This window comes from Macaca nemestrina, chromosome 5 (assembly GCF_043159975.1).
Source record: "Macaca nemestrina isolate mMacNem1 chromosome 5, mMacNem.hap1, whole genome shotgun sequence".
NCBI classification, from domain to species: Eukaryota; Metazoa; Chordata; class Mammalia; order Primates; family Cercopithecidae; genus Macaca; species Macaca nemestrina.
In genome coordinates this window covers 159,818,474-159,830,503 of record NC_092129.1, presented here as the reverse complement: position 1 = coordinate 159,830,503, position 12,030 = coordinate 159,818,474, and the positions used below count along the sequence as shown (strand labels likewise).

General features: G+C 37.7%; 1 protein-coding gene and 1 long non-coding RNA gene across 11 annotated transcripts in view; one reads left to right on the top strand and one right to left on the bottom strand.

Annotated features, from left to right (window-relative positions):
* The window catches only part of LOC105482535 (doublecortin domain containing 2), a 195,422-nt gene that overhangs the window by 80,728 nt on the left and 102,664 nt on the right, over nt 1-12,030 (bottom strand). The window lies entirely within an intron of this gene.
* Nucleotides 1-12,030, top strand: part of LOC105482534 (uncharacterized) — a 67,348-nt gene that overhangs the window by 24,204 nt on the left and 31,114 nt on the right. For all 5 annotated transcript variants that reach the window (XR_011623974.1, XR_011623971.1, XR_011623972.1 and 2 more), the window contains exons 4-5: nt 492-641; nt 6,972-7,095. This is a non-coding gene — a long non-coding RNA (uncharacterized lncRNA). The remainder of the gene's footprint in view (nt 1-491; nt 642-6,971; nt 7,096-12,030) is intronic.

Here is a 12,030-nt window from a genome sequence, read left to right as displayed (position 1 = left end):
AAAATTTAAAGGACATTGCCAGACTCAAACAAACTAAACCTCTCAGTAATCAAAAGCAGAACAGAGAAACAAAATGGTGATCAGAGCTGAAACCCTGGGCTTACAAGCACGTTGTCTGGAAAAGGCAAAGATGCAGGAAACCCCTGAGCTGCAGGTAACAGAGTCTTACCCCCACATGGGTTGGACGCCAAAGCTAGGCTGGACATGAGGCTGCACACCTCTGGACAGTCAGACAGAGCACATTTAATCCGGGCTCTGCCACCTGCTAGCCGTGTGATTCTGGGTAAATTACCACATCTGTCTGTGCCTTATTTGGAAGATGAGGCTAAAAAGAGTCTTACCTCATGGGGTCATTAGGACTCAAGGATTTAATGTGTTTAAAATGCTCAGAATAACACCTGCCATCTTATGCGTGTTGGCTATTGCTATTATTATTATTATGGTTATCATTTATAATAGAATAACAAAACCCCTCTTACCTATTGCTTCAGGATGGCAGCTTATATGGAGCTGAGGGGCTAGTTTGGAAGGAAGGCCCAGACATGACCTGTGCTCACAAGTTCAATTAAATTGTCCCTGGCTACATGGCTGATTGTGCCAAGCTTTGGAAAGCCTATGGGGCAGGATCCCCATACTCTGAGGTAAGTGTGGTTCTGGCCTTCAGGATTAGATAAGCAGACAGAGGCAACCCCAAACCACAGGAATGGGAATGGGGGTTGAGTGAACAGGGAAGAGAGAGAGTGAGAGAGATGAACAAACATGAGGGTCTACATTACGTCTTCTTACCATCTGATCTGCTTCATGATTTTGGTTAATATTTCCTGCTAGTCCCAACGCCTGTTTTTCATTTCAGAACTTAAATCTTCAATGCACATTAATAAGGTTTGTTAAGCAGCATCCAGCTAAAGATTACTCACCTCCTAACCAACATACACACTCCCACCCAAAAGATCTCTAAACAGACCAGCAGGTTTCTGTGTTAGAAGCAAACAGTTGCCATAAACAGAAAATTCTCAATCTAGAAGGTAAAATCCAGAAGACTTCAAAATAAATAGACTATGCTGCGACTAATACTTAAAAATCTACTTCTGCTCCTAACATTACTGAAGGAAAGTTAAGAAATAGTGATCTTCTGGGTTTGCTTCTAACAGTTCAAATGAAAATATGACTATAAAATGATGTGGAACCAAGATGCCTAATCAAAGGATTTTCCTTCAAGAATGTATGTGATTCATTTCAAAATAAATCAGGGATGGTGGGAAAAGGGCAGAAAACGTACCCACTGCAAAATTACCTGAGATGGATAGAAATCACCCTGACCTTTCAACCATGAGGGAAGCCCACACAGCTGCCTCTGGGGCCCAAGACTCTCCTTCGTTTGATCTGGCTGGGTAAATGTCACCATGTTCAGTGAGAAAAACAAATTCTGCATCTGGAGGGCAAGGGCAGAATCACCCTTGGGTAAGAGCATGCAGTTGGTCTCCGCCACTTCCCAGACCTGCTCTCTGTGCTTTCTCCTACTTTTCCTCTCCATTCCCCACCTTAAAGGCCACTGCCCTTTGTCTCCCTCCCCCAGAGCCTGTCAGCTCCCCCAGGGTGCCCAAGCCTGACTTTCCCTGGCAGTGGTCTGTGTTCCACAACATTCTTTCCTCCACGTGAAAACTCTGACAAAATCCCTCAATGCAAATCTTGTGTAGCTGAAATGTAAAGTAGCATAATGGACTGAGGTGACACAGACCCTCTCCAGGTACAAATATCCAAAAATGCAAACAAAATGTGAACTCAAGAGTTTTATTTGGCTGGGCATGTTGGCTCACATCTGTAATCCCAGCACATTGGGAGGCCGAGGTGGACAGATCACTCAAGGCCAGGAGTTCGAGACCAGCCTGACCAACATGGTGAAACCCTGACTCTACTAAAAATACAAAAATTAGCTGGGTGCAGTGGCTGCTCCTGTAATCCCAGCTACTCAGGTGGCTGAGGCATGAGAATCACTTGAACCCGGGAGATGGAGGCTGCAGTGAGCTGAGATCATGCCACTGCACTCCAGCCTCAGTGACAGAGGCAGACTGCATCTCAAAAAGTTTCATTCATAGTTGAGCTCAAAAGAAAGGGCAATCTCAGTGCTTCTAGGGGAAATGGACAGAAATTTAGGTTCGAGGAGCTGGGAGCTAGGATTTTAAGGTCCACAAGTGGAGTGTTGGAACCCAGATCCCAGCATAACTGGGACCATTCCAGGGGTTCCAGATGTCTGAAAAATGCCAGTTGTCCACTAGACCAGAAAGTAGCAAGAAAACTTGGCATCTCTCTGGAGTCTTTGAGAAATCAAAGCTTCAACCATGTACTGTGAGAAAGGCTGTAAGATCTGTTTATACTAGTCAAGTGGTCAAGAAAACTCCAGCTAAGACATTAACCATAAAACTGGTCTCAAGCCAGGAAAGTTCCCATGGCCTCACCCGAAGCAAATGAAAAATACTCTGAAGGGATGTTTCCTTATCCTAGACACACAAGACTGTCTTAGCAAAACAAGTAAGACTTCCAGTTGAAGATTAAATTTATATATGATGTGTAGACACAACAAAGAGAATTAGCATTTAGAGAACAGTAGAAAGAACAATTTTAAAAGAGATACTAAAAAATGCATTAAAATGATTAGAGAGATCAAAGAAAACAGAAACAATACTGAAAGAAACCAACAGTATAAACAAAAACTGGCAAATTTGAAAAAGTGTCTACTAGAACTATAGAAGTAAAACATACTGTCATTGAAATTAAAAATTCAATGGAAGGACTAAATACCAAATGGACAGATGAAATAGCTAATCCCAGCTGAAGAGAATATTTATTAGTGATCCGGTAGGATAGATTTTTTTAATTTATTTATTTATTTATTTTTTTTGAGACAGAGCCTCACTCTGTTACCCAGGCTGGAGTGCAGTGGCACACTGCAACCTGCACCTCCTGGGATCAAGGGATTACAGGTATAAGCCACCGCACCCAGCCTGGAGGATGGATTTAAAGAAATCACCAAAAAGCAACAGACAATAGAGGTAAAAAAAATAAAAATAAAAATAAATAAATAAAATCCCATCAAGCCAAATTCTAAGAAAGCAAGCTGAATATTTTTCCAGAAGATAGGTACAAATCATGAAATGATATACTATGTTTACTCTTCAAGGGTTATTTTTACTTTTAAAAAATGTCTATTATTCCAAATGACTAGATCTTTAGTGGTAAAATTTTAGAGAAAATAAAATAAATTCCCCAATCCATTTAAATTATACGTCATCTTAGATGGCATTCACTTAATGAACCTCATTGTAAGATCTGTTTTAGATAATGACAAGTCTTTTTTTTTTTTTTTTTTTTTTTTTTGAGATCGAGTCTCACTCTGTCACCCAAGCTGGAGTTTGGTGGCATGATCTCGGCTCACTGCAACCACTGCCTCCCAGGTTCAAGTGATTCTCCTGCCTCAGCCTCCCTAGTCGCTGGGATTATAGTCGCCAGCCACTATGCCCAGCTAATTTCTGCATTTTTAGTAGAGACAGGGTTTCACCATGTTGGCCAGGTTGGTCTCGAACTCCTGACCTCAGGTGATCCACCTACCTCAGCCTCCCAAAGTGCTGGGATTACAGGCGTGAGCCACCGCGCCGGGCCCAGATAATGACACATCTTAACTTGGTAAATGGGAAAGACAGAGGGTTGTTGTTGTTTTAATTAACTCTTGTGTTTCCAATATCCACATAAAAGCTTCCTCTTGTTTTGCTTCATGAAGCATATATAACTAAGTAAAGAAGAACTGTTGTGAAATGAGTCCCATTTTCTCACTAATTTTCATTGTAAAATCAGAAGTGTATACCCACAGAAAAAAGTAACCCCAAAAGAGATTAAAACACCCTGTAAAGCAGTTTGCTAAGACTCAGGCTGCTCTTAACATATGTAAAGGGAGTCAACTACTGCTATGTTTTGAGGAATCCCCAAAGACCACAGGAAAATCTCCAGCCAGTACCCACCACTTGGAATTCCACTAAAGTTATCCAAGCAAAGGATTGTTTGAGCCCAGAGTGTTGAGGCTGCAGTGTATCAGTTAAGGTAGTTTGATTTAAGCATCTGGGGACTGAGCCATGATCGTGCTACTGCACTCCAGCCTCACTGATAGAGCAAGACCTTGTTTTCTTGAATATATATATATATATATATATATATATATATATATATATATATATATATATATATATATATCACAGCAAATACTCATAACTTGGGGAAGAATTAAAAGATATTGTTGTTTGGAACTTAGTGCAATTGAACTTACTGTAGGCTTTTCAACATGTAATTGTATTGGAAGGGCAAGGAACAAGAAACGGTTTGAGGGCCCTAGTCATCTAGAGATGGAGTACACTGAAGATGGGATAGGCTAAGAAGGGAAGAACATATTGAGAAAAAGAAATACTCTAAACAAACTTTCTGAATAAAACACCATAGAGTCACTCACCGATATGTGCTGAGCTCCTTTCAATTCAGATAGGTTATATATCCTTATCACACACATGAAAACATGTTGAAAGGGGAGCAGTTTGGAATATAGGTACATCAACAGACTATGGCGGCAGAGCACTCTATTTTGAAACTACGTTTCTTCATAGCTGTGTACTGTTAAAAATGTTCTTGGCCGGATGTGGTGGCTCACGCCTGTAATTCCAGCACTTTGGGAGGCCGAGGCGGGTGGATCACCTGAGGTCAGGAGTTCGAGATCAGCCTGGCCAACATGGTGAAACCCTGTCTCTACTAAAAATGCAAAGATTAGCTGGGTGTGGCGGCGGGTACCTGTAATCCCAGCTTCTCAGGAGGCTGAGGCAGGAGAATCACTTGAACTTGGGAGGCAGAAGTTGCAGTGAGCTGAGATTGTGTCATTACACTCCAGCTTGGGCAACAAGAGCAAAACTCTGTCTCAAAAATATTTTTGAAAATTAATAAATAAAAAGAATGTTCTAATGTTCTTTAACTGCTCTTCAGCTCTGTTTCTGCATCTGTAGATTGGAATAAAATACCTAAAATTGTTGTGGGTAGTAAAGGAAAATATGCTGTGAAGTTCTTGGTAGACCACCACCACCAGGCAGCTGCTCAACAAATGTAGCCACCGTTGTTACCACAGGACACTGTACAGTGCAGGGCAGGGCAGCAGGTGTTTCAAACACTAACTTCTTCACTTACCAGCTCTAGAACTTCACATACAACGTACATGGTCTGAACCTCTTCAAGCCCCGATTCCTTATCTGTAAAACTGAGATAGTAGCTGCTTCATGGTACTGTTATGAAAATTAAATTATACAACATGCACAAAGAACTCAGTATACTGCCTGGCACATAGGATGTCCTTAATCAATGGTAACTATTAGTATGATTTTGGGACACAATTTTCTGAAAACCAGTTTTGCTGGCAGGATATATGTGATTAAGCAAAGGTAAGACCTTTTGGAATAGTAAGATACTAAGAGGTAAATTTAATTTGTAATTCCCTCAAGGGCAGAAAATCTGTTTACTATATAACAGGTACTCCATCTATTAAATGATGACTTACCCATATGAAAAAATGCACTGACCTACCTCATATAAAAGACACAACAAATTAAAACGACTATAAACATTTTCAAAATATGAACTCCTGCATAAATATTAAATTTAAAAGGGAGCTCAATAGGGAATCACTAATAAGATGTTTGAAAATATAAAGCATCTGTTTTCACATTATGCCAATTAACCTAATGCCCTTATTCCTTTACAACCATAACTACCAATTACCAATGCCCCATCCAGTGAGCAGCTTTAGTTTCTTTTTTGTATTTAATACTTTTAGGTATTTGTTTTCTAAATGAAATACCAAGTGTCAAGTGAGGTGACCATAATTTCCAAGGTTCTTTCTACTTTGATTTCTGTTATTCTTATTTAATATATTAAAACTCTTACAATAAGCCGCTCATTCTAAAGTGACTCACTTAATACCTGATGACTCCCTAAACAAAGGAATTAGCAGAGTGAAAGGCTCTGCTTTATAATTCTATTTTAAAAGTTAATGTGAGCTGATTGTTTTCAATGCTTCCATGATTAAAAATATACTGCAATCATAGCTCTGTGGAGATAGGTTTGACTTGCTGAAACCCATTTAACTAGCATTAATTGCTAAAATTCTATTTGGGGATCTGATAGTTTGAGTCCCATGTAAGAAGACAAGTCTCTATTCTCTGACACCTTTTTTAAATTCAATTGAAAAATTCAATACACTTTCTCTTCTAACATTTTAAAATAGAAAAGCCCCAGCTTTGCTCACAGCTGTGCTGCTATGATATACAGCAATGTAGCCTTTGATAATGTCAGAAGTTTCAAGATAAGGCAAAAGATGCATTGGTTGCACAAAATTCCCATATTTTAGGTTTCTATCTCCTATACTCTTATGTGTATTTTATCTAAACCTAAATAAATCCAACTAAAAGTGTAAAATTAAAAAATAAAAACATTAAGAGATGGGGAGTAAAGACAGATTTAATTGTAATCATTGTGCATTAATTTGAAAACCACATCTCCTAACTGCATTTCTCAGGAATATCATACCCTTAGCACTTTGTTTGGGGATAGTAGATATTCTACAAAGACTTGTCGAGTGAGTGTGGTCCCTCCCTGACTCCATTCCTCTTTATAATAGCCATATTGAAGTAGCAATATTATTTGAGTTGTAAATTTAAAGTTAAAGCTCTTCTTCACTGTTTCAGAAGGGAATGGCTGATTATAGTCTAATAGAATGAAATATATTGCTCACTTTAAGAATGGCTACCAGGTAGCAATGACTGAACATAGTCGTGGGCTCATCAATTAGCCACTGATGACAGCAGTATGCGCTTTAAGCACAATTGCAATTTGAGAGGTTTAATTAGTAGGTTGAAGTCCTTTTTTATTTTTTACCCTGGTTCTGGCAGCCTCCCTCCCCCATCCTCTGACCCTTCTCATCGTCTCTCACTGGACTGAGTCAGAGGTCAGCAGTGAGTGGGAGAAGACAATTGGCAAGAGCCTCCAGGCAAGTTGGAATCTATTAAGCCAGAGGTGAGTACAAATCGGTAACCTAAAAGCACCAGGCTAAAATCAACTGTCAACACCAGGTTGCATGGCCAAAGGAGAAGAGAATGGGTTCAAAAATAAGCAGAGGGTGGCCTGGGTGCTCTGTCCGTCATAGGCCCTTATCTGTGGCCAGTAATCACGGCTAAGACAGAGCACTAGGATGGGCCTGCTGTGCTTAAATGACAAGGATCCTACAGAGGTAAAAATTTTGCAAATATTATCCACTTCTTCCCTATGGCAATGAAAAATATGTTCAGAACATTCATATATTCTATGCATTCAATTTCTAAAAGCATGTTGTCCCTTCTAGTGCTATAAGGCAAAAGTTACTGGTGGTAACATTCTAATATACACAATCTGCATACACAAATATATTTATAAAATACATGAACAATTCTAAAAGACAGACTGCTTTAGAAGAACAGAAATAATACAAACTATTCTGCAAAGTATCATTTTCCAACTTATATCCTAATCCTTACACCTACCCTATTAATTCAGAAAAAAAAAACAAAAAAAACAGAAAATATAAATCATACCCCTAAAGCACTCCTACACCAGGCACCAAAATTACATAGCATGATGATGCATAATTATGGCACTTTCAAACAGCATTTGAGAGTGTGTCACAAGCGATGAAAAATGTAATTTATTTCTACTGACAGATATTAATTGCTCTGTGTTAGAAAATTTTTGAACCATTACTGATAAGCAAAAATGGTAACATAAATGCCTTGAAAACAACTGCAAGGAAAGAGGTATAGTCTAATCATAAAACCTCCCATAGCACAAGGAAAGGCAATTTCTCAAACAGGACATCTATTATTAAAATTTGTAAATTGTTGCTATGACACAGTACGAAGAAGCTTAGATGTGAAGTCGCTTCCAGCAGGTCTAAAGTGTTATTAATCTCCAATAGCACTGGCTAATTGGAGTTTAGAATTCTCTCCTGTTTCCTAGCAAATCGCCTTGGTTGAGGCAAAACTGGACAGTTTCAGGGAAACCTTCAAAACAGGAGGATACATGAAGAATAGCTTATTCCTTTAACAGTGAACCCCAAATGGCACAAATGAATTTCACTTGTGGTTTGAGAGCTTGTTGTGCTTTTCCTTAATAGTGCTATTATTATTGTTAATCGATTTTGGTCTGTTACTTTAGAGATTATAAGTTTGGACAGCAATGTTAGGTTACATTGGCTTCCACAGCTGGTATGGCTAGCCCTAAGTCCTCACAAACCTCCTGAAATTCTGCTATCTTAGAGAGAACTCTGGGATCCTTCCATCCCAGAGAACCCTCCATCCACCATCTTGACACCTCCTGACACCTGTGCTCTTTTCAGTTGCAGAGTCTGCCTAAGCTAAACCTCACCTCTGCAGTGTGGCTTCAGCTCTCTGGTCTTGGGCACATTCTGACACCTGTGTCTGAATTCTGCTCTGCCTCCCTATGTCTCTATTTCTATCCACAGCACTGCTGGTCTCTTAAAAACCTAGGCTGTATTTCTTCAGCATTATTAAGTGAATCATCTCCCTTCTCCTAAGACTCTGTATTCATCTGTTATAATCTTTCTATGCACATTATCTCAAATCACATAATTTTTTCAAGATTTTACTGAACTCCTTCCAATTATATTCTGTATATAACCATCAGATAATTTTCCCAAAAATGTTACATTCACCACATCAAATCCCTGTGCACATATTCATCATCTCCAATGCCTTGCCTCTGTAGCTGCAGAACGATGTCTAAATATAATAGCTTGGCATTTCAGGCTCTTTATGACCTAGTCCCAGCCTACCTCTATGGACCAGGCCACTACTACTTTGTGCACTCATGTCGTCCTCTCCAGCCAAAGTAATTTATGAAATACAAACACAAAGTAGTTAAGTTTTCCTGTCGCTGAATTTTTATTCTGCAAATTCCCTATTTCCCATCTTTTGATTTCAGACCAAATACCAAGTTCCCTACAAAGCCATTCCAGCCCAAGTGACTGCACCTTCTTCTACCCTACGACACACATAGAGTTCATATTATATACTTCCTTGTGTTACTATTAAATCTGTATATTTAACTATCCTGTAATTTCCAGCCAGCTCACAAGTCCCTTGAGTGAACAATGTCAGGTATTTCAAAAATCCCATAACATGTGCTAATGAATGCCTGCTGACGGAGCTATCTGATAGGCTCCTTTAACAAATAAGGTCTAAAGGACACAAAGAAGACCATGCTGACCTGCTGAGCAAAGCTACAGAACAAAAGGGAAAAAGGGCAATGACTGAAACCAGAATTTTAAGGGGAAGACAGCCAAATGAAATCATGTGAAAACATGTATGGATCAAAAAGAAACTAGATCAAAAGAGGAAGCTCTGGTAAAAGCAAGCAAGAGGGCAAAGAGATTTAATGAGCAAAAAGGTAGAAAGAGGATGGTGAGGGGAGGATGAGCCTGGAGCCGTCTCAAAAACAAAGTACAAAATCAAAGAAATCTGACCTAATTGACAAATACACTGACACAGCACTCAGCAGTGATAACACAAAAACATTCCTCAAGTACCTCTGGAATTGTTACCAAATTTCACCCTATGCTAATCCATAATACAAGTCTCAACAATACAAAGAGACTAAAATAATTTATGTTCTCTCACCACAGTGGAATTAAGCTAGAAATCAACAACAAAAGGAACACCAGAAAATGTCAAGCTGGTTTGAAATTAAGTAAGGCCATTCTAAATAACCCTGGGTCAAAGAAAAAATGACATGGGAAATTTCAAAACATTTTACATAAATAATGAAAATAAGACAAATCAAAACATGTTGGATATAGCTAAAGCTGTGATAAGAGGGAAATTCATGGGCTTAAATGTAATATTAGGAAAAAAACAAGGGCTAAAAATTGATGCTCTATCCATTTCCAGAAGATACACAAAGAATAAGTCAAACTCAAAGAAAGGTGAAGAAAGGAAATAAATATAAGGGTAGACATTAAATACTAAATAAAATAAATGTACAATAGAGAAAAATCTAAGTCAAAAGCTAAACTGATTATAAAAAAAGAAAGCATAAAATACAAATGTGAGAATAAAAATAGTACATTACTATAGATCCTACAGACATTTTCTTTTAAAAGAAGATACAAGGAATACCTTCACACACATTTTAAAATTTATGTGAAATGAACTTTACAAACATAATGTATCAAAACTGATGCTGGAAAAAATGTAAATACAGACATGGATCATTTAACAGGGATCCGATCTGAGAAATGCATTGTTAGACGATTTCATTGTTGTGTCAATATCATAGAGTGCACTTACACAAACCTAGATGGAATAGCCTATTACACACCTAGGATATGTGGTATAGCCTATTGCTCCTACACTACAAACCTATACAGCATGCTACTATACTGAGTACTGTAGGCAACTATAACACAATGGTAACTACTTGTGCTTCTAAACATAGAAAAAGTAGAGAAAAAAAAATATGGTATAAAAGATTTAAAATGGTTATCTATATAGAGCATTTACCATGAATGGAGCTTGCAGGACTGGAAGTTGCTCTGGGTGAGTCAGTGGGTCAGTGGAGAGTGAAGGTGAAGTCCTAGGACATTACTGCACACTATGGTAGACTTTATAAATGATGTATACTTAGGCTACACTAAATTTATTAAAATAACTTATTTCTTCAATCATAAATTAACCTTAGCTTACTGTAACTTTGTTATAAACATTTTAATTTTTTAACTTTTTGACTCTTTGTAACAAAGTACACATTGTACAGCTGTACAAAAATATATTTTATTTATATTCCTATTCTATAAGCTTTTTCTATTTAACTTTTGTTTAATTTTTGAAACTTTTTGTTAAAAACTAAGACACAAACACACACATTAGCCTAGGCCTACACAAGGGCTGGATCATCAACATCACTGTCCCACTGGAAGGTCTTCAGGGGCAATACTGCAACTGGAGCTGTCACCTTCTACGATAACAATGCCCTCTTTTGGATACCTCCTGAAACACCTACCTGAGACTGTTCTACCTATAACTTTTTTTATAAATAGAAAAACAGTCTAAATTAACAATAAAAATATAGCATAGTAAATAAACAAGTAGTAGAGTTATCTATTATAATTATCAAGTATTATGTACTATTCTTAATTATTTGTGCTTTTATATGACTGGCAGCACAATAAATTTGTTTATTGTTTACACCAGTGTCACCACAAACACATGACTAATGCATTGTGCTATGACACTATGATGGCTACAACATCACAAGGCAATAGAAATTTTTTATCTCCATTGTAATCTTATTGGGCTACTGCCATATATGTGATCATTAACTAAAAGATTATTATGTAGCACATGGCTGCATAGTACATCCCCAACTTAAAATGATTTTATTTAAATTTTTTTTTACAATGATGTGAAAGTGATAGGCATTCAGGGCACTCCTCAACTTAATATAGGCTAAGTCAGACCTGAAATTAAAATTATCACATAACAAAAACTCCAGGTCTAAATGGCTACATCAGTCAGGTATCAAAAAAATAAAATATCACAGCCAATTGGTTCCAGAAATGCAAGGTTAGTTTGATATCCCAAAAATCAATGTAATTCACATTACAAAAAAAATAAAAAATCATTTCGACAGATACAGAAAGGACATTAATGCTCAATATTTTAAAGATTGATGTATATATTTAATTTAGTCCCAATCATAATCCCAGCAAGTGTTTTGGGGGAAACTGGGAAATTAGGAAGTTGATTCTAAAATGTATATGAAATAAAAAGGACCTAGAATAAAGAAGGAAATCTTAAAGAAGAACTGAATATGCTGAAGGATTTATACCACCTGGTATCAAGACATAAGGATGATAAAGCTAAAATAATTAAGGCAGTGCAGCACAAAGATAGACAGCAG